This window comes from Manis javanica, chromosome 9 (assembly GCF_040802235.1).
Source record: "Manis javanica isolate MJ-LG chromosome 9, MJ_LKY, whole genome shotgun sequence".
In the NCBI taxonomy this organism is placed as follows: domain Eukaryota; kingdom Metazoa; phylum Chordata; class Mammalia; order Pholidota; family Manidae; genus Manis; species Manis javanica.
The window spans coordinates 85,311,384-85,326,893 of record NC_133164.1 but is presented as its reverse complement, the minus strand read 5'-3'; the positions used below and the strand labels follow the sequence as shown (position 1 = coordinate 85,326,893).

The 15,510-nt window shown below is 35.2% G+C and overlaps 1 long non-coding RNA gene across 1 annotated transcript in view; it reads right to left on the bottom strand.

Annotated features, from left to right (window-relative positions):
• Positions 1-15,510, bottom strand: part of LOC140843537 (uncharacterized) — a 43,117-nt gene that overhangs the window by 16,131 nt on the left and 11,476 nt on the right. Inside the window, exon 2 of the long non-coding RNA XR_012121383.1 lies at positions 15,222-15,285. This is a non-coding gene — a long non-coding RNA (uncharacterized lncRNA). The remainder of the gene's footprint in view (positions 1-15,221; positions 15,286-15,510) is intronic.

Here is a 15,510-nt window from a genome sequence, read left to right as displayed (position 1 = left end):
GAGAAATATATATATATATATAGAATATATAACAGTGTAACCAGAAATATATCCAATCAGGTAGGGTTAACTGATTTTTAACAAAGTCCTCAATACCTTCAGATATTGGGAAATGATAGTCTTAAACACATAGTCCCAGGATAACTGGGATCCACATAGAAAAAAATAATTTTGACCCTTAATCTTACACCACACACAAAAATTAAATCACAATTGATAATAGACCTAAACATAAAAGCTAAAACTCCAAAACTTTTAGCAGAACACCTAGGAGGAAACCTTTCAATCTCTGAGTAAACAAAGATTTCTTAGGTAAATAACAAGAAGCAAACACCTTCAAAATAACTGGTGACCTGACCTGAATCTAGATTTTTAAAAGTATGTTCTTTAAAAGTACATCAATAAGAAAATGAAAATGCAAGCAAAGATGTGACTGTCCTGTGTATTCTCAAGATTTAATTCAAATAAAAATTTCATGTTTATTCTCATGCATTCTGTAGTCATTGGATTAACAGAAAACAACATGGAATAAATAAAATTACCAAACCGGAGTTGGAACACAACTGTTTATCTTTGTCTTCTCCATACTTACTTGTTTCCTGATAGGTCTTGATGAAATTAAGCAACCAGATAGGAGACATATATATAATTTGTCAACAGCTTCAGTTAGATCCTAAACACAACTTGGCAAGCCAATGGTTCTATAGTCGGCTTACGCTCCAACTGTTCACAATATGGACTAAATATCTGTGTCTCCCAAAACTTGTGTGTTGAAATCCTAATCACCAATTTAGTATTAGGAGGTGGGGCCTTTAAGAAGTGATAAGGACATAAAAGCAGAGCCCTCATGAGTGCAATTAGTGCCCTTATCAAAGGAGCTCCAGAGAAATGCCTTGCGCCTTCTACAGTGTGAGGACACAGCAAGTAGACGTGGGCTGTGAGCCAGGAGGAGGCTCTGCATGAGAATGCATCCATGTTGTCACCTTGATCTCGGACTTCCCAATCTCCAGACTTGTGAGAAATAAGTTTCTCTTGTATAAGCTACCAGTCAGTGGTATTTTGTTACAGTAGCCCAAACAAAGACAGTCCCTGATAATTATTTTTAACTTGTTTTATTCTTCTCAAACTTACAATTTTCCTAACTGCTCTTGTTTCACATAATAAACTCAGATTCTATATCATAAAAGTATTATAAAATATATATATCATATAAAAACTTTGTCCCTTCTAAATTCCCTCATATTCAATTTCAATTCAGGAATCCATATTCAAAAAACACAGATATACTTTGAAAAACATTTAAAATTATAAATCTTTGCTGAATTTGAAGGTGGTAGTCCACAGTTTACACAACTTATCCCACAGTAAAACTTTCTAAAAATTTACCTAAAGTAAATTTCCCCCTCTGTAAATGTTTATGCCTATGTCATCTCCCAGAAGTCTCTCTCACCCTGGCCACACGCCAGTTCCTGTTACATTGCTTCCTGAGTCACAGGCTCCTTCCCTACTTGCCACCTCAACTCCAGTCATTCATCACTCAAAACCCCGATTTTCCAACATGTGATCCTCTCTTCCATGGGAAGTCTCACCAAAAATGTAATTTATCTCATGATCTAGCTGCTTCTCAAGAGGAGAAGTTTGGAATTTTGGAGGTAAAAATCATCATTTCAGTGTCACTTCCCTCTAAAAATATGTTGACTCCTGATGAAGCTATCGTACAACTCTCTTTCAGACGAATAGATAAGAAGAAAAGGAAACTCCATATTGATCTGAGACATCTGATTGACATTTTTTGATTGACCACCAAACCTTTTTCTTTGCACACTCGTTCAATCCTCTCTCTTACCCTTGTGGCCGATAATACCTGTCTTAACCTTGCTACAATCATAAATATTTCCTCTAATAGACCTTGCAATTGAGGTATATGTAATTTCCATGGGAGGAAACTCATTGTTATCAGACTTGAATTTCAGTCCAGTTCCTGTCTATGTCACTGTTCTGGTGACGAAGTGGAGGATTCACCCTGCCTTTGACCTTGTCAGTAGTGTACTTGGTCCACAAACCCCTTTGTCGCCACACACCTGCAGTGATGTGAGACCACCTTACTTCTCAATGCACTGATGAGAACTGAGGAATGTTAGGGGTTTAACACCCAGATGGGCATAGTGACTGCACCTCTTACCAATCTGGTCACTTTGAAAGAAAATTAGAAGAGCTTAACTGTAACTTGAGCCCCAGGCTAGCTCTGAGGATTACCTGATTAGTGAATGATATGCCCAAACCTTCTCTCTCCTACTCTCAGTAGACCATGTGCATAAGAGGAATCGACTTTAAGGTGGTGAGGGACACTGGTATCACTCAGAGCTCCCTCCTGAGTCAGCGCTCCACTTGTTGATCCATTATTTCTCAGTGCTGACTGGCTTTACCAACTGGGTTTTTGATAAAGTAAGGCTTTGTTGGTAACTCATGGCTATAACAAGAAACTATAGCAAATTATTGTTACTCACTAGAGTTATGTCCAATCACCACAAGTACTAAATTATCAAATACTGAACCATTGCTCCTACAAAAAATACAGGGCTAGTTTCCTGCAAGCTTCTGATCATAACACTTTCATAAACCAATCAATATACATTGGACTTTATGTGTTTCTTCTTAGAGACACATTATTTAATAAATATTGTTGATTAACATTGAACTCATGGACAATAGCACTATAATTCATTCCTGAATGAAGTGTCTCAAATGCAAGTCTTTTTCTCCATAAAGCACATCACAGCCTTCTTGTACTTAGGAGCACTAGACAGCCTAGACAGCCCTTTAGCACTACACTGGGGAGTCAGTTTAACAGTAAAATCACTAACTAAAAGCACCACAGTGTGGAAACTGCAGCATTAAATAGATCACAAAAGGGATTCTTATTTACAGCATGAGAACTGGAACAAGAACTGTCCTGCTGTATGCATGCATCTGGCAATTCAAATGTTTTACCATTCTGGGCATGTCCTCAAACAACTGCAATAGTGCTACAGTACTGATTGTGAGTTACAAATAAATACTAATGAGTAGATGAATTCTTAAATATGGAATTCATGGAATATTTCAACAAAAATGATGGCTGTACATGCTAATTGTCTGTGGATCTGGCCTGACAATTTCCTTTGTTGGTCCTAACAATGATTATGCACAGCATGCTAAAAATAGATTGCATTCTTCAAATACAGTATTTTTAAATTGGGGGATTTAATCCTATTAAATACTGGATTTTAGCTGATCTTTAAAATTTGGAGGATGTGGCAACAATTATACCCTAGCTCAGTATGGCAGTAATAATCCACTAGACACAAATAGTGTCTGAACCTCTTGGAGGGACAGGGCCTGTGCCGTCCAGACCCTCCTGAAACAGCTGCCTACTGCATTAATTTATATTGACCAATGATGGCACTGAATTTGAGACACCTGCTTTAAAAGTCTTGAGGACTGTCTTGTTTTTCTTTGATGTCAGATAACGGTATAATTAATCCCAAGCCCTGCTTGCCATAGACTCTCCCAAGGGCTGCTAGTTCCTGGGGATTCATGTACTGACAGTTAAGCAAGTAAAACTTCTCAGCTGAACTACTGCACTTTACTCTTTGTCCAAGGAAGACTTAATTTACTAGGAAATTGTATGTCTAAGATATAAAATACTTTTCAATTTCTAAACACATAAAGAAGTTTCTTAGACCCCCTTCATTTAATGAGTTGACATAATTCTGAATAAATTTAGTAACGTCTCTAGTACAACCAAGTCTTGAAGAGAAAATTCTTCCAATATTATAATTTTAATCCCAGGGAGTCTGATGCCATTTTCACTTATTTGAATTATTTAAAAAATTAGCTAGGAAGAATTAACATTGTCAAAATGGCCATCCTGCCCAAAGCAATCTATAGATTTAATGCAATCCCTATCAAATTACCAGCAGCAATCTTCAATGAACTGGAACAAACAGTTCTAAAATTCATATGGAACCACCAAAGACCCTGAATAGCCAAAGCAATCCTCAGAAGGAAGAATAAAGCAGGGGGATCTTCCTTCCCAACTTCAAGCTCTACTACAAAGCCATAGTAATCAAGACAACTTGGTACTGGTACAAGAACAGAGCCACAGACCAGTGGAACAGAACAGAGACTCCAGACATTAACCCAAACATATATGGTCAATTAATATACAATAAAGGAGCCATGGACATACAATGGGGAAATGAAAGCCTCTTCAACAGCTGGTGTTGGCAAAACTGGACAGCTACATGTAAGAGAATGAAACTGGATCATTGTCTAATCCCATACACAAAAGTAAATTCAAAAATGGATCGAAGACCTGAATGTAAGCCATGAAACCATAAAACTCTTGGAAAAAAACATAGGCAAAAATCTCTTGGACATAAACATGAGCGACTTCTTCATGAAAATATCTCCCTGGGCAAGGGAAACAAAAGCAAAAATGAACAAGTGGGACTATATTAAGCGGAAAAGCCTCTGTACAGCAAAGGAGACCACAAACAGAACAAAAAGGTATCCTACAGTATGGGAGAATATATTCATGAATGACAGATCCGATAATGGCTTAACATCCAAAATATATAAAGAGCTCACGCACCTCAACAAACAAAAAGTGAACAATCCAATTAAAAAATGGTCAGAGGAGCTGAACAGACACTTCTCCAAAGAAGAAATTCAGATGGCCAACAGACACATGAAAAGATGCTCCACATCTCTTGTCATCAGAGAAATGCAAATTAAAACCACAATGAGATATCACCCCACACCAGTAAGTATCGCCACCATCCAAAAGACAAACAACAACAAATGTTGGCGAGGTTGTGGAGAAGGAGAACCCTCCTACACTGCTGGTGGGAATGTAAATTAGTTCAACCATAGTGGAAAGCAGTATGGAGGTTCCTCAAAAAGCTCAAAATAGAAATACCATTTGACCCAGGAATTCCACTTCTAGGAATTTACCCTAAGAATGCAGCAGCCCAGTTTAAAAGAGACATATGCACCCCTGTGTTTATTGCAGCACTATTTACAATAGCCAAGAAATGGAAGCAACCCAAGTGTCCATCAGTAGATGAACGGATAAAGAAGATGTGGTACATATACACAATGGAATATTATTCAGCCATAAAAAGAAAACAAATCCTACCATTTGCAACAACATGGATGGAGCTGGAGGGTGTTATGCTCAGTGAAATAAGCCAGGTGGAGAAAGACAAGTACCAAATGATTTCACTCATCTGTGGAGTATAAGAAAAAAGGAAAAACTGAAGGTACAAAACAACAGCAGAATCACAGAACCCAAGAAAGGACTAACAGTTACCAAAGGGAACGGGACTGGGAAGGATGGGTGAGAAAGGGGGGGAAGTAGAAAGGGGGCCTTACGATTAGCATGTATAATGTGTGGGGGGCATGGGGAGGGTTGTGCAACACAGAGAAGACAAGTAGTGGTTTTACAGCATCTCACTACGCTGAGGGACAGTGATTAATGGAGTATGTGTGGGGGGACTTGGTGAAGGGGGAGTCTAGTAAACATAATGTTCCTCATGTAATTGTAGATTAATAATACCAAAATTAAAAATTAAGAAAATTTAAAAAAATTACTGTACTTCTTATCTTGTTAATACCCAATCCCTTGCACTTTAATTCCAATATTTGAGTGGTCATTTCAAAGCTGTGCTTTTAGCTCAGTTTCTAAGATAATGATTTCATTAGAAATGTCAGTTTTTGCCATATGTCTAAATCCAATATGGTGTACCCTAAAATGTACACCCAATAAGGCTAAGTCTAAAGTGGTCGATCTGAGCAGCATAGTGAAACATCCAAAAGAAATACAAGTCCAATGCAAGATGCCTTAAAGAAATAACTTAGGTATTTATTGCAGGGTTATTTCCTTTTAAGAGGAAGCATCATGAAGAAAAACTTTCTTAAAATCCCCTTTAGAGATCTCTCCATCTTCCTAGAGGTTCAAATACAGCACTGCTTTTAAATACTGCTATCTTCTTTCTTCAGGCCTTCTTGTCAATGCTGCAAGGATGTCTTGTTTACATCCTCCCTTTCACAGGTTGGAGAAGACAGCAACTCCTTCAAAGTCTACTGTCCAATATACAACATTTCTCTGAGTCTCACTCCTCTGAGTCTCATCACACTGATTTTAAATTTTAAAAATCACACTATGCTTGAATACTTATCTATTTCCTCTGCTATATGGGAAATTAATTTAAGGCAGGGACTTTCTTTTTAATACTCTTGTATCCATAGGGACAAGCTAATGATAGGTACTTCACACATGTTGAAATTGATGTCCACTTGTACCAGGTTATTGTCAGTGAAACATATTGTGCTCAGCACAGAAATTTTCAACACTTACATGTTGCTTCAGGTTTTTTAGGCAATGACATAGAAGATTTAGAAAAGGTGGTGTCAACTTGATGATTTGGATTGAAAAGGCTTTAAACTTTTGCTGCCCAGGCAGTTAATCTTGAAAATTGATGGAATCATTTTTAGTTTATGAAAAAATAAAGGCAGTTGCTTTAATAGTTAGTTATTCATGGCAGCTGTCAGGCATAAACCTATTGATGAGAGGAGTCAAACTGGCCATAAAGAACATTTTGGTCCTGAACACAAATAGAAGAGAAAAGGTCCTATGATTGTTTATAAGCTCACCAAAGAGAGTCTGCTAATTAAATACTGGAGTGTTTATCTGAAACAGCCATTATGGGAAACTAATGAACTGTTCAAAGATGCAAACAAGTTATCACCTGCTCTGCCAGCCAATAATACTGGAAAGAAGCAATTTCCATCACTGTGGGGACCCACAAGTTAATTCAGAAGCCCCCAGATTTTAATGAGCTTCAAAGCCTACACACTGGGTGATAAAGTTTACTCATCCACCTTTTTGTAATATTAAAGTCATTTTTAAAATACAGAATATGTCATAATATTCTATAATTTCTACATTGCTCATTCTATCTAGAAAAGAAAGGGAAGAAAGGAGAGAAAAAATATATGACAATGGTCTGTTTTACTAGACCTATAATGCACTTAACAAAAACCAGAAGAAACTGATTAAAAATGAATGACTCAATCAAAATCTCATTGTTTACCATATATCTAATAGTCTTATCAGGAAACACTAACCATGGTAGAGTAAGAGAACACAGTGAGCAAGAGAGATGCCCCTACCCCATGCGTGCTAGCCATGATGTAGTACTACTCTCAAATGTATGGCTGTTTGTATATTAGTATATTGTTTTAGGATAGAAAACTATTAAATTATATTCAAGATAAGCATTTAACACTGAATTATATAAAAAGTTGTGATTCAAGTGAAATGACATAGAACAATTGATTTATAGCTAATGTGTTATGAAAGAGAATACATTTATTATACCATTGTAGGGAGTAAAGACAAAAAACAGATATTTAGCAATGCAACTGGGAAGAAAAACCTAGAAGCTATGATATTTGCCTTGGGTTCTAAAGCAAAGTAAGACATTTTATCCAAAGTGAACTAAAAAAGATTCTTAAATCAGCTTCTTTCCCAAGTACCCAAAATTACTAATAAAAGCATCTGCAAAACAGTAAATATCATGATTTTAATCATGATAAAAATCTAATTTTAGATTGAGCTTCTATCTTTAGAAAGATGATTTCTTACACAGGAGTAAACAGTTGGGTTATTTCTATTATCTGGCTGTAAAATAAGGCTATAAAGAACATTCATATAATTATTTTTTACTTTAAAAATTTTCTTGTTTTCAATCATTCACTGTTATTGCATTGAAAATTGATTTTTGAGTGTTTATTTTGTATCCCACTATGTTGCTTAATTCATTTATTAATTTTACAAGTTCTTTTGTGGAGTCTTTAGGGTTTTCTAAAAATAGGATTATGTCATCTCTGAACAGGGAAAGTTTTACTTCTTTATTTCCAATTGGGATGTTTTTGTTTCTTTTTCTTGCCTAATTGCATTGGCTAGAACTTCCAGTACTAAGTGGAATGGAAGTGGTAAAAGTGGGCATGCTTGTCTTGTTCCTAATCCTAGGGAAAAAGCTTTCAATTTCACCATTAAGTTTGTTAGTTGTGGGCTTTTTGTGTATGACCTTTACCATTTAAGGAAATGTGTCTTATGCCACCATGATGCTGACATCACTCTCATGGTCCTTATTATGTAGAGCAAGTTTTTGTTTTTGAGTATTTTTCTCCCCTGGTTTGAGTATTTTTACCATGAAAAGGTATTCAATTTTCTCAAATGCCTGTTCATTATTAGTTGTAAAGTTGATGTGTTTTGGTTGTTTTTTGTTCTATGACGTATTTTGAATTCATTTTGCAATATGGTATAAGACATTGGTCAAAGGGCCTCCATTTGTATATGGATATATAATTGTTCCAGCACCATTTGGTGGAAGAAAAATCCTCTCTCTATAATTGCCTTTGTAACTTTTCAAAAATCATCTGCCCATGTGTGTGATTTTATTACTGGATTTTCTATTATTTCATTAATTTATTTATCTCTTTTTGTACCACTACTACACTGTCTTGAATACTATAGCTTTTTAATAAGTCTTGAAGTCAGGTAGTGTTAACCTTCTACTGTTTTTTCAAAATGATTTGGTTTATTCTAGGTCCTTTTTATTTTCATAGGAGTTTTAGAACAATACATTTCTATTTAAAAAATTAAAAAAGTTCTAAGGTTTTGAGTGAGATTGCATTGATTCTTTAGATCAATACAGGAATACTTAACTTTTAAAAAAATATTAAGTCTTCCTACCCATGATGATATCTTTCCTTTTACCTAGGTCTTCTCCAGATTCTTTCAGCAATGCTTTGCACTTCGAGTATATAGATATTACCATCTTTTAATGGTAAAATCATATTTATTTTAATTTTTGATTGTTGTTCATGTATAAAAATAAAACTAGTTTTTGTATACTTATCCTTTATCCTGAAACACTACTGAAACTAATTATTAGTCAAAGAGTTAGGGTTCTTTTTTTTGGTAGATTTCATTGGACTTTCTACATATATTATCAGTTGTGAGTAAAAAGAGTTTTACCTCTTTCTTTCTAATCTGAATTTATTTTATTTCTTTTTCCTGATTTTTTGAGTTGGATAGAACCTCCAGTAAAATGTTGAATTAAAATGGTGAAAGAAGAGTTCTTTACCTTCTCCCTAATTTTAGGGGAAAAACATTCAGTCTTTCACCATTAAGTATGATGTTAGTTGTGGGGTTTTTTCTAGATTTTCTTTATCAAGTTGAGAAAGTTCCCTTCAATGTCTGGTTTCTTGTAGGTTTTCAGTCACATTAGATGCTGGATTTTGTTAAGTTGTTACACTAAATGAAATGGCTATATTGATTTTCTTTTGTAGTTTCTCAGTACACTGAGTTATATTGAATTACTTTCAAATGTTAAGCTAACCTTGGAACCCTGGATAAGATTCATTTGGTTATGATATATTATTTATATAATGTTGGACTGATTTACTAAATTTTATTAGGAAATTTCACATATTTGTTCATGAGGAAAATTGTTCTGAAGTTTTCTTTTCCTATGTATCTCTTCCCTGTCTGTTTATTGGGGTAAGTCTAGCCTGATGGAATAAATTATGAAGTATTTCATCTTTTTAAATTTTCTGAAGGACTTGAGTAGAATTAATATTACTTCCACTTAAATGTTTGGTTACCAATGAACTCTGAGTCTAGAGCCTTGTTTGTTTTTATGGGAAGGATTTAATTACAAGCAATGTATTGGCATAGAACAATTTAGATTATGCATTTTTTTTCTTGAATTTTAGTAGTTTGTATATTTCATCCAGGTTGCTTAATTGAATTTACTGACAAACACTTGTTCATAATATTTCCTTATTATCCTTTAATATCTATAGAATCTGTGTTGTGACCTCTCATTTCTGATATCAATAATCTGTCTCTTCCCTCTTCCTCTCTCTCTCTCTTATTCTACCTCTCCTCTTCCCATCCCCCTCCTCTTTCTCCTCCTCTTTTCTATGTCTCTGTCTCTCTCTCTCATATATCTCTTTTTTGTCTGGTATGTCTTTGTAGAGGTTTATCACCAAACTTCTCAAAGAACCAGCTTTTGGTTTCCTTGATTTTCTTTATTTGGGTTTTTTTTTCTATTTTATATTCCTTGATTTCTTCTCTGATTTTTGTTATTTCTTTTTGCTTGTTTTGGATTTAATTAGTTAACTCTTATCTTTCTCCCTTTTTCAGATAGAAGCAGAACTTCCGGATGTATTCTTTTTTGTTTGTTTTTCCTGAAGTTCTATGGGTTTTTCAGATAGAAACTGAGGTCCTTGATACATTCTTTTTTGTTTGTTTTCCTGAAGTTCTATGGGTTAGACATATACATTTCTCTTTGTTTTACTTGAATACACCTACTTTATTAAATATCTTAAACATAAAAACTTACTTTAGAAAAGAATGCAACATTTGCCCTTTCTAGTTAAACCAGAAATAGCCCCCCTTTTTTTTTTTCAGTTTTGAGTATTTTCTCGGAGTTTTCTTGATGTGGAGGAGGGAAGGGTATAAGTAGGTAACAAACATGGTCCAATCCCCAGAATTCTCAAAAAAAAAAAAAACTTCAAAAGTTCTGCTTTGTCTAAACTGAGATTCAATAAAGTAAGGTGATCTTCTTGATCATTTTTCTAACACTATTTCTTAGATGGTTCTTGAACTTCTTTAAGTTGATTGTCTCATGACTTTGAATGAATCTTGTTAATGTTTCCCATCCTTTACCCTTTTTATCTTTCTATGGACTTCTGTTGTATTAGATAGATAGATAGATAGATAGATAGATAGATAGATAGATAGATAGATAGATAGATAGATAGATAGATAGATATGATAGATGATAGATAGATAGATAGATAGATAGATAGATAGATAGATAGATAGATGATAGATAAATAGATAAATAGATACAGATAGACAGACAGACAGACATCCTGGGTTTATATGGCTGGATCATTATCTAATGTTACATAACAGACCACTCTAAAACTTGCACTTAAAATAACGATTATCATTTTATCTTGATTTTGTAAGTCAGGAATTCATTCAGTGCTTCTCTCTGTCCCATGATTTCTGAGACTTCATCTGGGATGACTTGAATAATTGGTTCCTGCAGTAGCTGGGGGCTAGCTGAATATCTTCCTGTTTCTCCACATGATCTCTACGAATAACCAGTTTAGACTTCCTTGCCATACGATGGCCTTAGCAGTCCAAGAGAGCAAGAAAAAGACTTCAGTCCTATTAAAGGCTGGCTCGAAACTTCTACCATACTTCATCATTAAAAAGTTACAAGATCAAGGAGAAGGGAAACAGACTCCATTACTCTAGGGAAGAAATTCTGAAGAATTTTCAGCTCTTTCAATGCATCACTCTGTATGTCAACAGATACACCACTATGTATGCCAATAGATACGACAGTATTCCTAGAGAACTCCTAATTATGTAACATGTTCATAATCATTAAATTAAGATAACTTTTCCTTATAACCTATCTGGACATCACTATTTTTTAAATAAAAGGTTATTGTTGGTTGACTGTAAAACTGAAGCATGCATACTATTGGATATTTGAAAAGAATAGCAAAATTGAAGAAGAAGAAAAAAAATCCAACCATAATCCATACAGAGGAAGCCACTTAAAAGTTTGTAAAATTCTTGTCAGTGTTTTAATTTCTTTTTCAAAATTCTTTTTCTTATTATCATAGAGATAAATGGTGAAATTCTGAAGCTAAAGAAATTTAAAAGAGAAAAATCCTGCCTTAGAACTGACCAAGGATAACATTTTATTATAATCCTTCCTAATCATTTTTTACTACTCTTATACTGTTACACATCATTGAAAAAATATTCAGTATTTATATTGTGCTTCTATTTGTAGTATTTCCAAGTATTTTTATCCTAACTGAATAGTAATTAAACTCTTTCAGTTATGAAACATGTTTTGGAGCCTCATCTATCAGACACTCTTCTAGGTTGTGGGGGAACTTAGAGTCTAGTGATGGAAGACAATAAACACATGAGAAAACACAGAAAGTGATGACTGCTATAAAACTAAACAGAGTGCTGCGTCTGGGATAAGCTGCTTTGGCTGGGCAGTCAGGAAAGCTGTCGCTCATGCGGTGCTATAGAAGTTGTGATCTGAATGACAAGGAGCCAACCCTGAAAAGATCTAAGAAAAGAGCATCCCAGGAAGAGGAGACAGCAGATGGAAATGCCCCGAGGCGTTAATGAGTTTAGTCTGTTTCAGGAACAGAAAAAAGGCTATTGTGACTGGAAAACACGCTGAGCAAGGAGAAGACAAGTGTGTCAGTGGTTGGAGAGTCAGGAAGAGCCAAGACCACATAGGATCTTGGAGACAGGATTTTATCACAAGGGCCGTAGGACCAAAAGGATTTTAAACAGAGATTTGATATAACCTTATTTATATATTTAAAACATCACTCTGGTTACTACATGAAGAATGAAGTACAAGAGGTCCATCGGAGAAAGTGGGAGACTATTGTGAAGACTATGAGAGCAGCCTAGGCAAGAGCTACTGGGTGCTGGAAATAAGGCAATAGGGGTTTAGAAAAAGTAGTCATACTTCAAATATAACTGGACACCTGACAGCAGTCCCTGATGCCTTGGTCTTGGCTGGGGCAGGAGGAAAGGAAATGGAAATGGAACGATTATGAAAACTAGGTTATCTATAGCAAATTTCAGTTCTAAATCAATTATCTCTGTATGATATATTTTTTCTAGAGCTCTATGAATAATAAAGTCATATATTTAAATACCATCTATCTCTAAGGTTCACATGCTATCATGATGGGTATTTTAAATGAATTCAACTTCAACTGCTCAACTGAGTTAGCCAGCAAAGTTATTGTCTTGCATATGAATGGGCTGTCAATGCAGAAATTCACTATTACATAATATTAAAATACATTGATTTTTTTAAAGAAAAAGAGTCCAGACTTGGTAAAATGTGACAAATTACAAGCTACTAAAGTAGTGATATTTAGATTATAGTGCCATGTGGAAAAAAGCCAATAATATTTCTAGTTTATTACATAATGACCTCAGGTACGTTTTACCTTTTGCTAGGAGTTGGAAGTTCATAATCATTAAGCAGGAATTGAAACTTGATCTAAAGAGACATGGTTTTGTACAACAGCACAAACTCCTAAGTTCTGTTTACCTGGAAATCTTTCCAATATGGAATCTCTTAGCTGGAGATCTATGGCTTAGAAAAGAAGCTCAGGTTACTATGCTCTATGAATGATTAGCACCCTTTCTCACTACTCCCAAGCAAACTGCAATGGCTCAACACCTGTTGTTAGTCCTTAGGTGTTCATACAATAGCTACTGAAACATAATAAAAAGGCAACCATTATGCATCACGTTGCAAGAGGCAGTGAAGACAGATAATACATTTTTTTTTGGCTTTCTCAGCAGCAGAGACAAGAAGGGAATGTAAAATTAAAAAATAAAATGTTGGTTTAAATGGTCTCTTTGAACTCTAATATAAACCTTTGAAGAATTACTTGAATTTGCATCCCCTAAATTTGTTAGTATATTAATCTATCCCCTGAAATATTAAATTCAATAATCAAGGTCAGGTTTGATGACATAGAGAGCTGCAATAGAATCGTGTACTGAGTTTTATTTTGATTTGTAAAATTCAAATGAAAACAGGTGGTATTCAGAGATATCTAAGAAATGTGACAAAGCTGGTTAAATTTAAAAATATATTTCAGGTGTTTAGCCTGACACTCTTAAGTTCTTCTTTCCTTTGTGTTGGCACCAATGTCAGGCACCATTTTTTGCCTCATGGTGGCAAAATGTTTGCCAGCAGGTTACATTTTACATCTTAGCCTTTAAGTATCCCACTGAAAAGTAAGAATAACTCTTCCCCAGTGTCTCAGTGTAGAATTGATCCCACATGCATGGAATAGGCCATTAAGATCCAGAGATCCTATGTCCTTATGAAGCAGGACAGGACTACATGCCCACCCCTGGGTTCAGGAAAGATATCCAATCTCCCAAACCACATGGACTGAGGAAGAGGAACACTTTTTCCCCCCAGAGAATTGCAGGCATTGAACACATTCTACAACTCTGTCTATATTCTTAGCTATGCATGTTACTTTGAAGAAGTTTCTGCAGGGCTTTATGTCTTGGGGTTCTCAATTAAAAGTGCCCTACCTCATAAAGTTGCTGTGAAATTTTAGTGAAATCATACACATACACATGAAATAAGCTACCTCAGGCTGGACACATGGTAGGTACTAAATACATGTTCATTCTCTTTTTCCCTGTTCTTTCAAGAGTGATATAGAATAAACATAGCATGCATTGATACTTGAAGACAGCTATAATTTCTTCACTAATTTTTTTTCTATTTCAAGCTCAAAGCCATCCATTTATTGTTTTTCTAATATTTCTTGGTTTTGAACTTGTTCATGATCCTAGTTTCTTTAGCCTTTCATCATCCCACTTGAAGTGCAGTGCCCAGAGCAGAACACAATATTCTATGTATGATCTGTCCAACATGAAGTTGGCTGTAATCTCCTTGGATGTGAAAATGCTTTGATGATGACACCTGAGATTTTTATACAGTTGATACAACATTTTATTCCCTACAAATATTTGAGCCAACCAAAACCCCAAGCTTTCTTCACAAGCTGTGTTAGTAAGCTCTGCCTCTTCTAACCCATGCCCACAAAATTGTCCTTGGAGCCTATGGTAAGAACTTTATCCCTCTTCAGTGTTATCAATTCTTTACACTTCTTTGTTTAATTATTGACAGCCTCCTTTTGGATATGAATCAAGCACTACTCAAAGCTTCACAGTATACATGATGTGGCCTGTGTTCCCTAGTGCCTTTCTTCTCAGTGAGAACAAAGTCAGGACCCAACTGGTGACAGAGTCCTTCAGCACAACACACTAAGTTGATAATGGTCTCACAACAGCATCATAATCATTCAACCAATACTGAATCCTATTCAAGTACTATTATCCAATCCACACATACATATCTTGTCCATAAAGGATTGTGGCAATTAAGAAAAGTGTGGAATGCTCTATCCAGTTTCTCTGCATATACAATTTTGTTAATTTTGTATTCAACCATCACTGTCTCATGCCTTTTTTGTAACCATTTTCTCATACTTACTTCATGATAGCAGCATCTTCCCATAGGAATTCATAATGTTTGACCAAAGAAATTAGCATCTGGCCTGTGAAAACAGAGGCACATCTAAGCAACTAAATATAAGGAAATAAAGGTTATGACCACTAAGATAGTATATCAAATAGTTAATTGGTGAAATCAATAAAAATCAGAATTAGCCAAGAAGATTAAAGACCAGACTGAAGAGAATTTGAGTTTCGAGTGATGGATATTAACTGATTCCCTTTTCAATGGAGCAACTGGCCTCACTGTCATGGGGAGGAGGAGGTCA